Source organism: Papio anubis, chromosome 3, assembly GCF_008728515.1.
Source record: "Papio anubis isolate 15944 chromosome 3, Panubis1.0, whole genome shotgun sequence".
NCBI lineage: Eukaryota > Metazoa > Chordata > Mammalia > Primates > Cercopithecidae > Papio > Papio anubis.
In genome coordinates, this window is record NC_044978.1 from 32,160,286 (window position 1) to 32,178,184 (window position 17,899).

At 36.4% G+C, this 17,899-nt stretch overlaps 1 non-coding gene across 1 annotated transcript; it reads left to right on the top strand.

Annotated features, from left to right (window-relative positions):
- The first annotated feature begins 550 nt into the window (after positions 1 to 550).
- LOC116274291 lies at positions 551 to 654 on the top strand. Its single transcript, XR_004182923.1, has one exon. It is a non-coding gene; the product is annotated as a U6 spliceosomal RNA (small nuclear RNA).
- The last annotated feature ends 17,245 nt before the right edge of the window (positions 655 to 17,899 follow it).

Sequence of the window (17,899 nt, forward strand, 5' to 3'; positions counted from 1 at the left end):
CTGAAGGGCTAAAGTTGTGTATAAAGTTACTTCTGTTCTAAAGAGAAGAGGCATGATTCAAATAACACAGAAAACGAATCCCACTTTCCACTGAGACTTATGGAAGAGCAAAATAAGGAAGATGTCAATCGCAGAGCCTTCACCAGGTTTGCGCTACTGAAGGACAGCACTCACCTTGGCTAATCTGTTGTTTAATAGAGCATTTTAAGGAGTCCTTAGAAGTACAAAGGTGGATCTATAGCTAAAAAGAGGTAGAAAGAGCTAAGTTATACTTACTGTTTTTTTAATAAAAGGAGGAGACTGGAATTTGGAGAAGACACCCAGTACAAGTGACCTAGAAAACAGAAGCAAAGAACCATCACATAGTAGGAAGCTAGATCTCACAGAGAAGGTTGTCAGAAATTCACAGGAAGGAGGACATAAACTACTTATTTTAAAAATGGAGGTCTGATATTCAAAGTTGTATTGCTAGGACATAGCCCCCATCCTTGTCTAAACCTTCAGTGCAACTTTGCTTTGTAGGTTGAGTTCCACTTCTGCAAGAGTCGAAAGCAGTTACTACCCTGCTCGCTCTGACAGCACACATACTAGAGAAGATTAGCATGGACCCTGTGCAAGGATGACACGCAAATTCATGAACCATTCCATATTTTTGTGAGAATTTAACAATGAGATCACTTGGTCACAAGGCGGGGAATATCACACACCGGAGCCTGTTGTAGGGTGGGGGGCTGGGGGAGGGATAGCATTAGGAGAAATACCTAATGTAAATGATGAGTTGATGGGTGCAGCAAACCAACATGGCACATGTATACCTATGTATCAAACCTGCACGTTGTGCACATGTACCCTAGAACTTAAAGTATAATTAGAAAGAAAGAAAGAAAGAAAGCACTTACTACCTACATTTTGGATACTCAGGGCAATGCCTACAACCTGTCACACATTTTAGTAAATCTGTTTTCAAAGGGGAAAATAAATAATGGTATAACTATTGCAGAGTGAAGCCTGAGGAAAAATTTAGTCATTTTTATTATGGCAGTACAGAAGTCTTTATACTTGGATAAGGCAGGAAGGAATAAATGTTTCCTTTTCTAAAAAGGATAATTTGGTTGCTAAGTCTGTGAAGTTTTATGCAAATAACAAGAGAAATTGCAGCTCCAATTGCCTTAACAATAACGTAAATGTGTTAACTGATATAACTAGAATTCCAGAGTTATGGCAGAATTTGACTGATCCAATTCACCCCAATCATTCTGACTTTTTAAAATAAGTTTTAGTCTAAGGTTAACATTAATTCCTCTTATGGTTGTAGCAACTGGTGTTTACACCAGTTGGAGAGAAAGCACTCTGGCTACAGTATTCCAACTACGCGTCCTAAAGTGTATCTAGCTGGCTTGCATAGTTTACGTGACTAGTCCTAACCCAATACTTACAACAGGGCAAAAAAAGTGCAGTGATTATATGTGGAACCTACCACTACAGCTAGGAGTTAGTGAAATGTGTCAGTATTGTTTCAAAATGAGGAGGAAGAAGAAAGGGATGCTAAACAGAAAAACAAGTACGTCCATTAGAGTAGATAAAAAACGGGGGTGGGGATAAGGCTAAATCTAATAAAGAAGAAATTCTATGACTTCATACAGCAACACCTTTTCTCTAGACTGAGAAGACTTTAAACGGATTTGATCACTTATTATCATTTGCTATGAATATAGCATTCATAAACTATTTACTTTTAAAATGGAGGTCTGATATTCAAGGTTGTATTACTAGGACATAAACCTCTCCCTTGTCCAAACCTTCAGTGTAACTTTGCTATATAGATTGAATATAGCATTCATAGCAAATTATATCGAGTGATCCAATTCATTGAAAGGCTTCTCAGTCACATTTCAAAGGTGTTGCACATTGTATAAACTCTGTGAACTCACATGGTATAGCATCCTTTGCTACCACACAGACAACCTGGGAGAATTTCAAGGTCATAAAAGTAGTTTGAGGTCCAAATAAACCCTGAACTATACAGAATGTCTTCTTTTTCCAGCAGTTTTATAACATCATAAATATTTTTGTGTCTGATACTACTAATGAGTTCCATAAAAGAATTTCATCCCACAAACATCATTGTTCAGCATTCTCCTTTTGGCAACAGTAATTAGGTTTTTTTGTGCAACTATGCTAAAATATATCGTGGTTAGATAGCTACTTTTTAAAAAATCAGAATGAGCAAAATTTTATTATATTATCACAAAATGACCACAAAGTTTGTTTTTCTTGTCCTGTTGTTTTTTGTTTGCCTACTTTTTTCAGAACTTAAATAGCAGTGTACTGACTGGTATGCTACCAATAAAACATTGTTGCACTTTATATCATGTATGAGGAATGTGTTAAAGTTGCAACCAAAAGATATTTTTCAGATGGTAATATGAAAGCAAAAATTCTAGTTAGAGTACATTGTACTGCATGCAAGGATCAAAGCTACTTACAGAAATAAAGAAAAGAAACCTGAAATAAGTCTCACCAACTACCCAAGGTTTTGAAAAATTAATTATAAATGTATACAATCTTACAACTCATTATTAGTTTTAGAACAATACCCCTGTCTGACTATACACACAAGTCTAAATCGGGTGCACTATAAACACTGCTTTCCACTGGAATGCATTACAGAGCATATTTTTAGTGGCGAGAAGTCCTGGTACCATTAGTGGTTAGAAAATTTATAGATTCAAATAATATGTTTTGATCCTGCTCTTATAAATAATTTTAAAGAATGAGAACTATTTTCCTTCTTACATTGAGCCCTTTTGAAATGTTTTGCTGGGCTTTGAGTCCGAGAGGCAGAAGGATTCTCTTTTTCTAGGGTCAGATATAAGAGGCTTTAAATTAAATGGTCGTAAATGAAAGGGTGTGGTTCTGAAGTTAACAGAATGTTAAAACTAAAGGAGCTTCAACTTCTGGAAAATTTCTTTGAGGTGAAGAATAGAGATGGGTGTTTTGTTTACTTTGGTTTTGATTTTTTCTTTTTCCTTCAGAGTAGTGGGGGATGTGGTTCTTCATAAGACACGGAGAAATATGGACTTGAGAGCCACTGGGACCTAAGATGGGGCGGCACGTGGATGCTTGGAGAGATGGAGAATGCCAACAACCATGGTATGGTTAGGATTCTGCTCATGTTTCTCATGGAAGGACTGAGCTGTTCACATCTGGATAATCACATGGCTCAGAAAATGAGCATCTTGTCAAGAACTTGATGCCCTGCAGAATGTAGTTCTTCTTCCTGTATTCTAGGCATTACAAAGTTCTCTAGTTTGTCATGTGACCCTAAGAAGGGGAATAATTCCTCAAAATATGACCAAATTGAATTTCTCTCCACCCTGGGAAAGTGAGGGCATAGAGTTAGATTGAATTTCACTTAGCAAAATAAGGGTACCGTGACCTTCCTTACAATTGAGGGTGGAAATCATATTCTCTATTTGTTATTATACCTTCAATCAATATTACAATCCAGCTGACACCAATAATTAAAATTCCCCCGCAGTTGGCATATTTCAAAACACTAAAATAATGTCCTTCTTTAAATTCCAAATAGTAAAGACAGAGAACAAAACCTTACTTAGTCAAAATGCTCTGTAAAAACACTAAAGCCTTCTTTAATGTAGAAACAAATAAGAGGAAAAAAATAAATGTCGTTATATTAGGATGAAAACAATCCTGGACTCAAGCAAAGGCAATCTTTAAGAACACCTGGCTTTTGTCCAGGTGCAGTGGTTCACACCTATAATCCAAGCACTTTGAGAGGCCCAGGTGGGTGGATCACCTGAGGCCGGGAGTTTGAGACCAGCCTGGCCAACATGGTGAAAACCCGTTTCTACTAAAACTGCAAAAATTAGCCGGGCTGGAACCTGGGAGGCAGAGGTTGCAGTGGGCCGAGATCGTGCCACTGCACTCCAGCCTGAGTGACAGAGCCAGACTCTGTCTCAAAAACAAAAAACAAACAAACAAAAAACAAAACAAACAATCAAAAAGAAAACACCTGGCTTTTAAGCAATCTTTAGAGTTAATGAAAAAGCAAATAGATAGGGAATTAATGAAAGGCCAAATAGGTAAGGGTAATACTAAAAAGTCCTAACTTCTCAAACAGCATTTTCTGCAAATGCAGACATAGTTTAAAAAACAGTTGTACTACCTATTTTCCAATCATGATCCAGGCAAGACATGAAGAGAAGGTCAAGATTAGCTGGAATAACATTTATAGAGCTCAGTTTCTCCATAGATTAGCAAAAGAATTTGAGTTTGAAGGAGCTACTCACATCACAGGCCATCCCACCTCTGACGTTCTTTAAATGGTATTTTCCATTTATCATCTATTTACGTTTGACCATTAAAATTTTAAAGCAGCTTTTCAAATTCAGTATGTTTTAAAATTATTGTACAGGAAAGGAGTCTAAGGAATATGAACAGCAAGTCTTGATCATCAGTCTTGAAATTGTCTAGGAGAATGATGGACAAGAAGCTATCCAATTTTAATGTCTCATATTAGAGCCAAAATTTCATTCTTCATGTAAGTTATGTGTTCCCATAAGTGAGTATAATTGTGTTATATATGGGAACAATAATACTTTGCTCCATTTATCCTTATAATATATAAAGGAAAACATATTGCATTTTGAAAGTTCTGGAATACTGTCTCTGCTGAATACCTACTATGTTCCAGACGCTGGAGGTTTTAAAAATTCACCTCCTTTTATCTTCATGGCAACTCTCTTAGGCATAACATTGTTTTAGACATTAACAAACTTGAGTCCTGATATTTTAAGCAACTCTGAACTAGTAGGTGATAGACAAGGATATAAAAGTAAATTGCATCTAACTCCTAAAACCATATGTGATCCACTGTTCCAGAATATAAATGCATAATAAAATCATAGTAATGAGAAAGAAGATGTGATCCTCAATTTCTGACTCACATGTACCATCTACCTCGCAGATCATCCCTCATACAGGCCTTTATCTATTCTTTGATTCATTGTTAAATTGTTCATCACATATTTATTGAATTCCTCCTATTAGCAAGGCAAGGGACTGTTGGAGATACAGTGTTAAACAAGTCAGACTGTGGTCCTTGTTCTTATGAAACTATTATTAATATATTTTACATTATAACTAGAGACACCAATAATAAGTTAATTTATAACCTAACAAAATAGTTACAAACTGTGATAAGAAACAAGAACAATTAAACAGAGACATGACGACAAAAAGGGAAAGAGAACTGTCCTTTAAAGAATTGTTGTCAGAGAAACCAATTTGAAGCTGTTATTGTTTCTGGGAACAGAAGGAAAAAAATCCACATCTTTTAATACACTGACTTTCAGACTTGAGCGAGAGACACACTTCAAGCAAACCCACGACTATTCCAAGATAACTCCAATATGATCCATACAACAAAATATTATGCTCTTAGTCTTTGACTACATGGCTGGAGCATTCCTTTAAAACTCATTACTGGGGAATAAAATGTCGGTGTATACTCACTTATAAGTAAGAATATAACATAGATTTAATCTGATTTATACATGAAATTCTGTAGATCACTAAGAGTGGGAGATTGAGTGATTAAAAGTTCTATTACTATTTGTTGTTATTGTTTTTATATTGAGGTTAGAAGTTAAAACATTTAAGGATGATCTGTAACTTTTTGGAGAACATTGTAGAGAACTCTGAAGCCATGTGTGAGCTCAGCAGGAACAGTGCCAGCATATGTGCAATGCACCTAACAAGGGGCAGCAGTGGGAGTGGGGGAAGCCTGATAGTGAAATGTCACCTATTTGCCATTTCTCTTCTAAGACATAAACTTTACTCAGAAAGATGACAGCAGTTGCAGATTACTAACCAGGTATCTTAAGCCAGACTCTCCTACAAGCAGAACTTGAGCCAAAGATTCAAATGCAAATGATTTATAAAGTACCCCTGGCAGAAACCAGTTAAGGAGTGACAGAAGCTGGCTACAGAAGGGGAGTGAGCCCAGGAAGGGTGTTACTTCAGGGGAAGTCCCAGATTCAACCTGATCCCTGTGGAGCACAAGCTGAAGCTTCCCTGCTCAAAACAGTTAGACTCACTGGGGACCAGGATGGTCCTCTGTAAGTCCCAAGGTTGAAAATGGGAGTATACGGAGACTCTTAGTGAAGGAAAACAAGGTATGGATGAAACTACAAACTGGAAATTGAGGCTGGACAGATTCTTCTTTGGCCTTCTTGTCTTTAACTACATGCATAACTGGAAGAGATATTATGTGTGAATGAGAAAAAGGTATGTTTTTCACAAGGAGTATAAACTAAGCCTACCGTCGGCCCAATTTAAATTGGCCACAGTAAATGTGAACTTTGGAATTGCCTGAGCTCTCCCCAGTAAAAAACATTAAGCAATATAAAAATCCAGAAGGGTGATGAGATATCAGTGTTCTGATTAAGGAAATGAGAGAAGTGATTCCCACTAACTCATCTTTTATTGATCCTGTCTAGATAGTATATTAGGCAGATAGTTCCTGAAGGTTAACAGTAGACAATTTAGAATTACATATAGTGAACCTTTTGATTCATTCAGTATACCTGATATGCCAAGGCTATGCAGGAAGTACAACAGGAAAAGGGAGGCTCATATGCTCCCATGTACCTGGCCAGAACCTAATTTTCCAATCTCAATTTTGAAGTCCAGCCAGAATAGTTTGCATTCTCCTGGAACAGAGTATACACTTTCAGTTTTGCTATAGGAATATTTTAATTTACCAGCACAATACAATAGTGTAATGAAGGATCTGAAAACCTTCACAAATAAGTTAAACTACTAAACTAAACTCCTAAACTATAATTGTTTCCTCAGATGGGAAATCTCAGGAGAAACTAAGGGCTAAACCAGTAGAGGTTGGCTGATGAATTCAGATTTAGCCTGGTCTGTGGAATTTTGGGGGATTTCTAAAACCACAAGAAATCTGTTTTCTAAGAAATTATTTCTCACAGATCCTGCCAATAAACAAGAAGCTCAGTGATTAGCAGGACTATTTGAGTTTTAGCAAAATCAACCTCATCTAATAATCCTGTGGGCTCCTAGTCACAAAATCACCAGAAAGAAATCTAAATGGGAATTGACCTCTGAGCAGAAACAATGATGAAAAGAGTTACAGAGAGTGGTGTGACAAGCAGCCCTACTGAGCTCTGAAGACCTAACTGCTCAAATTACATTAGAAATGTCTGTAACCAGAATACACACAGACTGAACAAGTTAGAAAATTTGAATACATCTACCCAACAAAAGTTTCTTAGGTTCTGGATCTGAGAGCAGCCTAAGACAGCTGTTAATTCTAGTCTACTTGAAAGACAATTGTTGGCTTGTTATTGGATGTTAATCAAAATGTCACTCACCACAAAAGGGGTCAGATAACGCTAAGGCCAGAAATATCGATTAGGACTTAGGTGATGTCACAGAAGTATTCTAACAGAGAAAGAGCTGTACAGCAAAGATTACTCCTAAAATGGAAGTGATATATTTAAGAACAGCAAGAAGACAAGGAGTGGGTGAGAGAGTTCAATGGGGTATATCACATGTACCTGAATAGATAGCTTCACTGCACATAGACCTTGTGACCTCAGAGGAACTCTTTGCTTCCAATGCTATGTAGGCAGAACCTCATACTCTCCCAGCTGAGGAAAAGTGGGCTTTCTGGTCACTTGGTGGGAGTTCCCAATCTTAGAGCCATGTTGCTATTTGGAAAGCAGCCACAATATGCCCAGTGGGTGGTAAAACTTTGATGAAAGAAAGGAAGGGCAAGTTCACAAGGGAAAATTGCTGAGAGCAGTTAATTAAAAGTGGAAGAGGAATTAGGCTGAGACCCTCTAAAGGGTGTTTGCATATTTATAGACTTGAGCTGTAGCCAAAGGGCTTGCTATACAATCAGGCAAATGGGCTGTAGATGACTGCATGATTAAAAAAAAAAAAAAAAAAAATACTACATACACAGCATTCGGATATGGAATTCTCTACAGGAATTTAGAGGAAGAATTAAACTTGTTCATATAGATGCCCACCAATAAAATGCTGTTGTCAGATAAGAGAGGGATTGGAAAATAAAAGTAGATGCCTAGTTAGCTCAAGAGTTCATAAATAAGTGGACATGCGTGTGTTCAGGACATGTACTCACGGCCTGAGAGAGGTCATGTGCCTCTCTTCTAGGACCTGATGAAATGGCTATTGAGATAAAAACTGCCTACTGTCGATAGGAATGGAATCAGTACCTCCAAAGCTGATTACACTAGACTTCAACCAATGGCCCCAAGAGCATAAACAGGTTTAACTGGGATTGACACAGATTTCATTCTAGGCTTTTCTTATTCTACATGAAAAACAACCTTAGAGAAAACAACTAAAATTTTGGAACATACCATTTCAGGCCACCAGGATATATTTCTTTTGAAAAAAAAAAAATTATGTACTTTCCTGCTGCCGATAACCAAAAAATGGGAAAGAAACATAATAGTATATGGACCTACAACATTTTAAAATTTTCTTTGGAATAGGCAATATGAATATTTATTATTCAATATAGGCAATGGGGACATCTTGAACAAATGGCTTGGATGTTTCAATGATTTGGTCCTCACATTGTCTGTGAAAAGAAGTAAGGCAAGAACTCTGCTGGAGAGACTTCTCGGATCAAGAGATGGGAGTGTGTGAGGTGGTGAAGAATTAGGGCTAGCTATGAATGTACTATCACTACCAAATGGCAGCAACAATGCCATCATCCTTTATCTGTCATTTTCTGCAAGATCTGCTTGCAGATAGGGTAAATGGGGAAATTAGCAAGGCTGCTACTATGTCCAGCCCTATAGGTGAATAGAACATTTGGGTCAGAAAGTCCACCAGGAGGCACAATAAATGAAAACAAGGAGAAATGATAGTAAGTGGAATAGGAACTCGTAAGTGATTCACAATCCCAGAAAGGAGCGCAATCATAGTATTTCCACAAGAGTAACTAAAAACAAGAGAATAATATCTTACCAAATGCTCTCGTATCTGGCACTGACAAATGGCTGATTTTGTGGACAATGGGGGAGACCCTGAACTTACTTTCCCTAGAGAAGTAGAATTGAATGCTTGTTGATACATGAGCTCTGCTTAACAACTCCACCAGTGCGATATGGGAAAAGGAGCATCCTGACTACTCAAAATACCTGTAGGTTGCTCCAACTATTATTCAGTTTATTGTGTTTAGATTATAATAGTATGAATAATTGAATAATTACTCTAATGAAACTCCGTACCTCTCAACAGTGATGACAAAGAACTGATACCGTCACCCAGGAAAGACTTTTAATTACAATGGAATTTGATGTATTTAAAGTTTAGTTCTAGAAGAAGTGATTGAGGGCTAGGGTAAGTTATGCTGAAATGTTACAGGACTGTTGGCCCTTATTGTTCTCTAATGGTCCAGTTCTGTGAATAAAAAAAGACATTGGCATTGCTATGATGCAGTTAGTTAGGATTGAAGAGATAAATAAACAGTACAATACACTATGACCCTTGGCATCAGGCTCTGTGAAAATCTGTACTGTAACATGTGAACATGGTTATGTCCACAGACCAGATAGAATCCACAATTTACTGAACAAAGGCCTCTAAATACTACCCCAGTTGCTCTGAGTGTATGCGCTATATAAAACATGGTTTCTGTTAGGAATGGATGGAGACTGATACCATCATTTTACTGATGGCTAGTGTGCGATATATCCCTTTTATTTATCTGCAACAGCGCTACAGGTAAGACAGTATGTGTAGGTCTATAGGTAGAATTAAGTACATAATGATGATCTCCAGGATGAGAGAAACATTTGAGAGGCAAATTCAAAAGGCCACGTGATATAAAAACTTTTATAACAGGTTTTCTAGAAAAATAATTGTAAGTTTACCCCTAAAACATTTGAAATGCCTTCACCAACACGTGCTTTTAAAAATGTTTAAATAACTCCTGATGCTGGAGTTAAAAGAGTGAGTTAGAAAAAAAAATCAAAGAACTGTGAAAGGATATGGTTACAGTTAGCATGCTTTATAGAGCAAATTCCTTCTACACACTAAATTGTTCAAATTCTGGTTGTTAAGGAGCTTAGGAGCTTTATTATTTAATATAAAATAGTCCATAAAATTAAAAAAGAAAAATTATAAAGAGTTCCTGATAAGTATGCATCAAAGAGATGTCAAATGAGGGCAGAAGGTGGACTGGTAAGGAAAAGGTTAGTAGCAAGCCTACAGTAGATTACATCCCTTTATGGTGAATGTGCAGGAAAAAAAAAGGAGATAAAATCTTCTGGTAAACATGCTAGTGGAAGACTTGCTGGCAAACACTTTAGCAGCAAGTGTCCTTATCTTTAGAATGTTGTTAGGAGGATACACCTAGTCTGTCTAGAATTAATCATCATAAACAAACATGAAGTATATGAATTTCATGACTCCCTGGAAAATGTAATGCAAGCCATGCAACTGTTATAATATAAAAGGAAAATGTTTCATGACCAAGTAAGCTTCTGTCTGGTAAATTATAAGATCATGTACTTCATTTAGAGGTCTGATACGTAAAAGTGAGTCCACTGTACACCCTAATGCATCAAGAAAGGAATACTGCTGGCAGTTCTGAACCTCTGCTTCTGTGTGCTTTGTCATTATTGGTATCATGGAAATTATTACTAAAGATTGATACTGGATAATTTTTAAAAGTGAAGAAATTAAGAGGATTGTAGGAGTTTCAGAAAGAGAGGATAGATAAAATGATGGTGAGGTTATAATTTAAAAGACAATAACTAAAAATATTCCCCGATCTAAGAAAAACAAAATCCTTCAGATTTAAAAATCTACAGAGTGTTGACATGGGCTGACTAAAATAAATCTATCTAATCAAAGTTTAGCCTATCATGTAAAAAGATTTTCCTAAAAGCTACTGAGAGAAAAGGCAGATTGCCTACACAAAAATAAGACCTAGACTGATATCATACATTTCATCTGAAACAAGAAGGAAAATAACTTTAAATTTAAAATACTATGCTCAGTTAAACAGTCATTTAAGAGAGAAACAGACATTTCCAGATGTGCATGAACTCATAAAATTTACCCCAGTACATAGTGCCCTATTGAACAAAACAACTTCTAAGCTGGAGAAATAAGTCAAGAGAAAGAAGTAAAAGGCATCCTAATTGGAAAGGAAGAAGTTAAATTGTCCCTGTTTGTAGATGACATCTGTAATATAGAAAACCCTAAAGACTCCACCAAAAAGTGTTAAAACTAACAACTTTACTGAATTTGCAGTATACACAATTGACATACAAGTATCAATAGTATTTCTATACACTAACAAGCAGTGATCTAAAAAAGAAATCAATAAAACATGTCATTAATTCTAGCTATCAAAATATAAAAATAAAATAAAATATGTAGAAATATATTCAGTTAAGGAGGTGAAAGACTTGTATATTGAAAATGATAAAACATTGATGAAAGAAATTGAAGAAGACACAAATAAATGGAAAAAATATTCTGTGTTCATGAATTAGATGAATTAATATTGTTAAAATGTCCATACCAGCCAAAACTATTTACAAGTTCAATACAATCCTTATCAAAATTCCAATGACATTTTTCACAGAAATAGAAAAGAGAATTCTAAATGGAACTACAAAAAACCCTGAATAACCAAAGCAATCTTGAGCAAAATACACCACAAAACTATCAATCAAAACATCATGGTACGACATAAAAACAGACACAGACACCAAAGGGAAACAACAGAGATCCCAGAAATAAACCCACACGTTATGGCAAATTGACTTCTTACAGCAATGTCAAGGTCTCACACGATCAAGGACAGTCTCTTCAATAAGTGGTGTTGGGAAAACTGGGTATCTACATGCAGAAGAATAAAATTAAACCCTTATTTCATATCATATTTAAAAAACAGAAAATTCATTCAAAACTTAAATGTAAGAACTGAAACTGTAAAACTACTAGAAGAAAACATAGGAGAAAAACTCTACTACAGTGAATTGGGAAATAATTTTGTGGATATTACCTCCAAAACACAAGGAACAAAAGCAGAACTAGACAAATGGGAGTATATCAAACGAAAAATCTCTGCACAGCAAAAGAAAACATCAACAGGGCTAGGAAAAGGTTAGTAGCAAGTCTATTGTAGATTATTTCCCTTTATGGTGAATGTGCAGGAAAAAAAGGAGATCAAATAAGATCAAAGGAGACATCTGCAGAAATAGAAAACATATTTACAATATATCTGATAAGTGATTAAGATCCAAAATATAAGAAACTCAATAGAAAGAAAAAAAAAGCCCAATTTACAAATGGGTCCGAATAGACATTTCTCAAAAAAATATATACAAATGGCCAAAGGTATGCAATAAGTGCTCAACATCACTAATCAGAGAAATACAAACTAAAACCTCAATCAGATATCATCTCATGTCTGTTAGAATGGTTATTATCACAAAGATTAAATATAGCAAGTGCTGGTGAAGATGTGGAAGAAAGAGAACCTTTGTTCACTGTTGGTGGGAATATAAATTAGTACAGTCATTGTGTATAGCAGTCTCATTACAATGTGTCATGGCAAAGTTCTTTTTGTTTTGTGTTTTCTTCAGGATCTCCTAGGCTCCTGTATCTGAATGTCTATATCTCTTGCTTGACTTGAAAAGGTTTCGGCCAAGCATGGTGGCTCACGCCTGTAATCCCAGCACTTTGGGAGGCTGAGGAGGGCAGATTACCTGAGGTCAGGAGTTTGAGACCAGCTGGCCAACATGGTGAAACCCCATCTCTACTAAAAATACAAAAATTAGCTAGATGTGGTGGTAAACGCCTGTAGTCCGAGTTACTAGGGAGGCTGAGGCAGGAGAATCACTTGAATCAGGGAGACGGAGGTTGCAGTGAGCCAATACTGTACCACTGAACTCCAGACTGGGTGACAGAGCAAGACTCTGTCTCAAAAAAAGACGGTGGGTGGGGGCTTCATCTATTATTTCATCAAATACATTTTCTAAACCTTTTGTTCTCACTTCACCTTCTGGGACATCGGTAATTTGAACATTTGGTTGCATTTTTGTGTCCTCTATATCAAAGAGGCTTTGCTTATTCTCTTTTTATTATTTTTTCTTTATTTTTGTCTGTCTGTGTTACTTCAAAAGATCTGTCTTCAAGATCTGATTTTCTGTCTTCTCCTTGATCTAGTCTATTGTTGAAACATTCAAATATATTTTATATTTCATTCCATAAATTCTTTAGTTCCAGAATTTCTCTTTGATAAATTGTTCATTTCTATCCTGAATTGTTTTCCTCACTGGTTTTTGTTTTTGTTTTCAAAATTCTCTTATATCTCACTGAGCTTCTTTAGTATCAACATTTTGAATTTTTTTTTTTTTTAGGATTTCATGAATTTCTTTTTAATTGGGATCTGTTGCCAAGAAATTGTTGTGTTTCTTTTTCGTGTTCCTTGTATCTTTACGTTGATATTTACGCATCTAGTGTAAATGTTGCTTCTTCCAATTTTTTGAATTTGCTTTTGGAAGGAGGGACATTTTCCTGAAGATGTTCCTATGGTGTTGGTTGAGCAGGGCACTTTGGATAGTGTCATCTTTGACTATAAGTAGCGTCAGTTGTGTCTGTGGTTTTTTTTTTTTGTTTTTTTTTTGTTTGGTTTTTTTTTGGTTTTTTTTTTTGGTGGCTTAGGGTGCAGTTGTTAGTGGAGACTGTGGTGAAGTTTTATTGGGGACTGAGAGGCTGGATGGGCCTGTCTTCAGTCCTCGGTGATGGTAGTAGTGGACTGAAGGTGCCTGTTCTTGTGCCCTGGGGTGGTATATGCTGGCACCAGTATTAGCATGTCCAAGCAGGCTAAGTCTTGAACCTTCTGATGGCTTGCGCAGGTACTGGGAACATTAGCAGTGGCCACATCAAAGGAAACCACCAACAGAGTGAAGAGACAAACTACAGAATGGGAAAAAATATTACAAACACTGTATCTGATAAGTGGTAAATATCCAAAATATATAAGAAACTTCATAACAAGAAAACAAACAACCCAATTTAAAATATGGGCACAGGATCTGAGTAGATATTTTTCAAAACAAGGCATAGAAATAGCCAAATATATGCAAATACCACTAGCTGTGGTATGCAGGGGCCAAGCTGCTGGTGGAAGGCTCAGGTGCAGATGGCAGCAGCTGCAATGTAACAATGTTACTGGGAAGGGTGGGTTTGCTTTCTTTAGGATCAACCTTAGGTAGGCAGTGGGATAGGATGCGACATGGGCTTCACTTGCACCTTAGCCCATAGTATTCTGCAGCTCTGGCAGTTGCAGGCAGTGAAATTGGTCCTCAGGATGCATGAAAATTCAAGGTCACCTCTCTTCATGGAGGACTGGGTTTGCTGCCTGTGGCTGTCCCCTCAGCCTTGGTTGCAGAGTCAGATGCAGTCCACTGTGGTCTGGGCTTTTAAAATAGTGTCATGCTACTGCTGTTTAGGATTTGGGGTTTGTGAAATCCAATGTGAGCTCTAGCTCTGGAGCAATGCCTTCAGGCAGTTTCTGGGAAGCTCTCTATGTTAGACTCAAGGCCCCATGATTGTCCAAGGTCAAGGAGCTCTCCTGTGGCTAGGATTGTAGAAGTCCAAGGCAAGGCGAGAATGTAGACCTCTGGGAGTCTCTCACTCACCCTTTCCCTGTACTGGGAAGCCTCTCCTGGCTGCCAGTCAGTCTTGGCCTATGAGGCTGCCTGGCTTCCCTCTTCTTCCTTGCTTTGGAGTTTCCTGACACCTCTCTGTTGAATTCCAGTGTTCTTTCTTGGATGATCTATTTGAAGTGTGACTATCGACTCACTATTTTGGTTCTTCTTAGTGGAGGAGGCAAGTAGAAAATACTTCTACACAGCCATCTCGAAGCCCTTTCCAGGTCCTTTTTTCTTAAACTTTTTAAAAATTGCTGATGTGTGTGTCTTTTGATAGAGGGATTCTACTTGTAGTTACTACATAAAATCACTCAGACATAAATACTAGGAGATAGACACAAAGCTGTTTATTGAAGCTTTGTTTAAAATAATGAAAAATGTTTGAACAAGGTAAAGATTCTTAATTAAATAAAATGATACATGCATATGAGAGAATAGAGTACATATATACATGACTAGTTGTAAGAACACTGTGAGTACTACATATAGTTTATCATTTATGTAAATTTAAAAATGCTAATATTTATATATATTTTTTCTTTCAAATATTTTAATTTTTTTAAAATGCAAGCAAACTAATCATGGATGACTCTAGGTGTGATTGCAGAGGACCAACATAAATGATTGCAGGTGATCACAGCCTCAGATATACCTGAGACAACGTATATATTTTCAATTGCTTATTGAAAAAAATAAGCAAAGTTTAAATTAAATATAACAAAAATTTAAAGTGATTTGATTCTCATTGTTTAAATATGGGTAATTCTTATCTTTACAATTTTTCTTATTTCACTCTCACCTCTTCCTAGCTCTCTTTATTTCTCTTTCATACACACCGGTACTTACACAGAATGTTTAAAAGTATAATAAAAAGGTAGATCAATCATCAAAAGAAAGGAGTTTGCATAAGTAGAGAAATAACCTGGGAACATTATTAAGTAGCAGGAAAAATGTGAATTTAAGACCCATATCCCACATATGGTGAGAGAAAATAAACAGGGACTGCTTGAAATAGACACAGTTTAATATCTATTTCACAGTTTGATATCTAACTCGAACAGTTCTTTGGAGAGTTCTGATTAAGTACAAGCCAGGCAAAGGAAAGAATGGAATACATAAAGCTTAGAGATGTGAAGATTTATACTGACATAGGCATTCCAGAGGAAAACATACAGATACACAGGAACTAGAGAAGAAGTGGGCCACAAACGTGAAAAAAGAGTTGTGATTTGGACTGTAATCAAAGGTGGCAACTCATGAATATTTGCCAGGATAGGACATCCTAACAAGACAGGATATTCTGCATGTCCCCAAGCCTCCTGGAGAACAGGAGTAATGTGGTCTCTGCGGAAGGAGTTAGACTTTAGCCTGAATTTTGTATAAATCTAAAAGAACTAGACTAGGTGAGTAGGGAGGTAACAGGGTACGCTTCCTTCCAGAACCATCTGGCACATAGCAAACAGGAATTGTTCTCGATGTATGAAATGAAGGGGAATGTGGGGGAGGGTGTAGGTCATTTTATGAGGTGGAGAAGAATGAGCCTGGGATATATACAAGAATGAGAGTGTTTTTAAATGCATAAACACACAAATAAATAAATGGAACAATCTGTTGAGACTAAGATTTTTTCTGCATGGGCCATCTGGTTCATATCAATTAGCACACTCTTTATTTTATTTGATCTTTAACTAGGCATTCTCTCAAAGAGCTCCTAATGTAACCTTAATGCGAAACTGTTCCATATATACATTAAATAGATACCCGGCAAGACTTCAAAAAGGGCAAAAACATAGTATGCCTTAGTTGCAAATAGAATACCAATCAATGATGTTGTGCTATGTGTATATATACATCTATATAACATATAAATATATACACACATGAACATATATGTTCACCTACATCACTCTAATCCAACTTGTTATTTTGTAGGTAGAATACACACCAAAGCAGGCAAATAAATGTATTCTAATTATATGTTAAAAAAAAATACTCACTGACTTCTCCCTAAAATTTAAGAGGTTAACATACTTTAGGTCAAATTTCAATGACATTTTCTATAGCACAGGTCAAATGATATGTCTTGGTTAATTTTTGATGCTCTTTACATAAAGTAATTAAATTACACCTAACAAATGTGTGTGTGTGTGTGTGTGTGTGTGTGTGTGTGTGTGTTTCTGTGACAGGGTCTTGCTCCACCTCCCAGCCTCAAATGATCCTCTTGCCTCAGCCTCCTGAGTGACTGGGACCACAGGTGTGCACCACCACACCCAGCTAACTTTTGCAATTTTTTGTAGAGATGGGGGTCTCCCTATGTTGCCCAGGATGGTCTCAAACTCCTAGGCTCAAGCCCTCCTCCAGCCTCCCAAAGTGTAGCAAATATGTTTTTAATGAAATCCTTCATTAACAATTCTTCCATATCTTTTGGGGCTTGTCTCAGTTTTGATTAATTGTCTTATACAGGACATACAAACCTTCCCTTTCCCTTTGATTAGAAAATGAAGTTTCCCTTTAATTAAAAAAAAATCAGTGGCTTCAGAAGGCCTTGTAAAGACCGTAAATATTCTAGTAATGTGACAAAGTTTTGCAGTATTTTCAAGCTACTCATTCCTCTTCTCTTTTAGAAGTTATGATACCCTCTTTCCATGTCTCCTCTATCAAAATGTATCTGTAGTTGAAACTTCCTAATTTAGTAGTTTAATTTTACTTTAGTGTCTATTCAGCATTATACTTGTAAAGTGTTTAACAACTGTTTCTTCAATAAATAGATAAATATTGTGGCTATAATATAAAATATATTGCTTTAAGGAGAATTAAACATGATTCTATCAGTTAGAGTTTAACCTCATCATTTTAAGTATGAGTTCAGAATGTAACACATTATCGTTTATACTAAATGGTGTTAATTGGATAGTTTGATTAATTGGGAATGCCATTAAGTTTAGTAGTTAGATTATTAAACTTCAAAGAATTAGAATACAATAAAGTATATTAACACCTCAATTCTGTTTAATATAACAAAATATTCCCACTATGTTTTAGAAAAAATTCAGAATCATGGAGTTTTTAGGCTAATTATTATGGGCATTAATTATTTTTATTAGTGTCATACATGCATTAATTAATGAGATTAA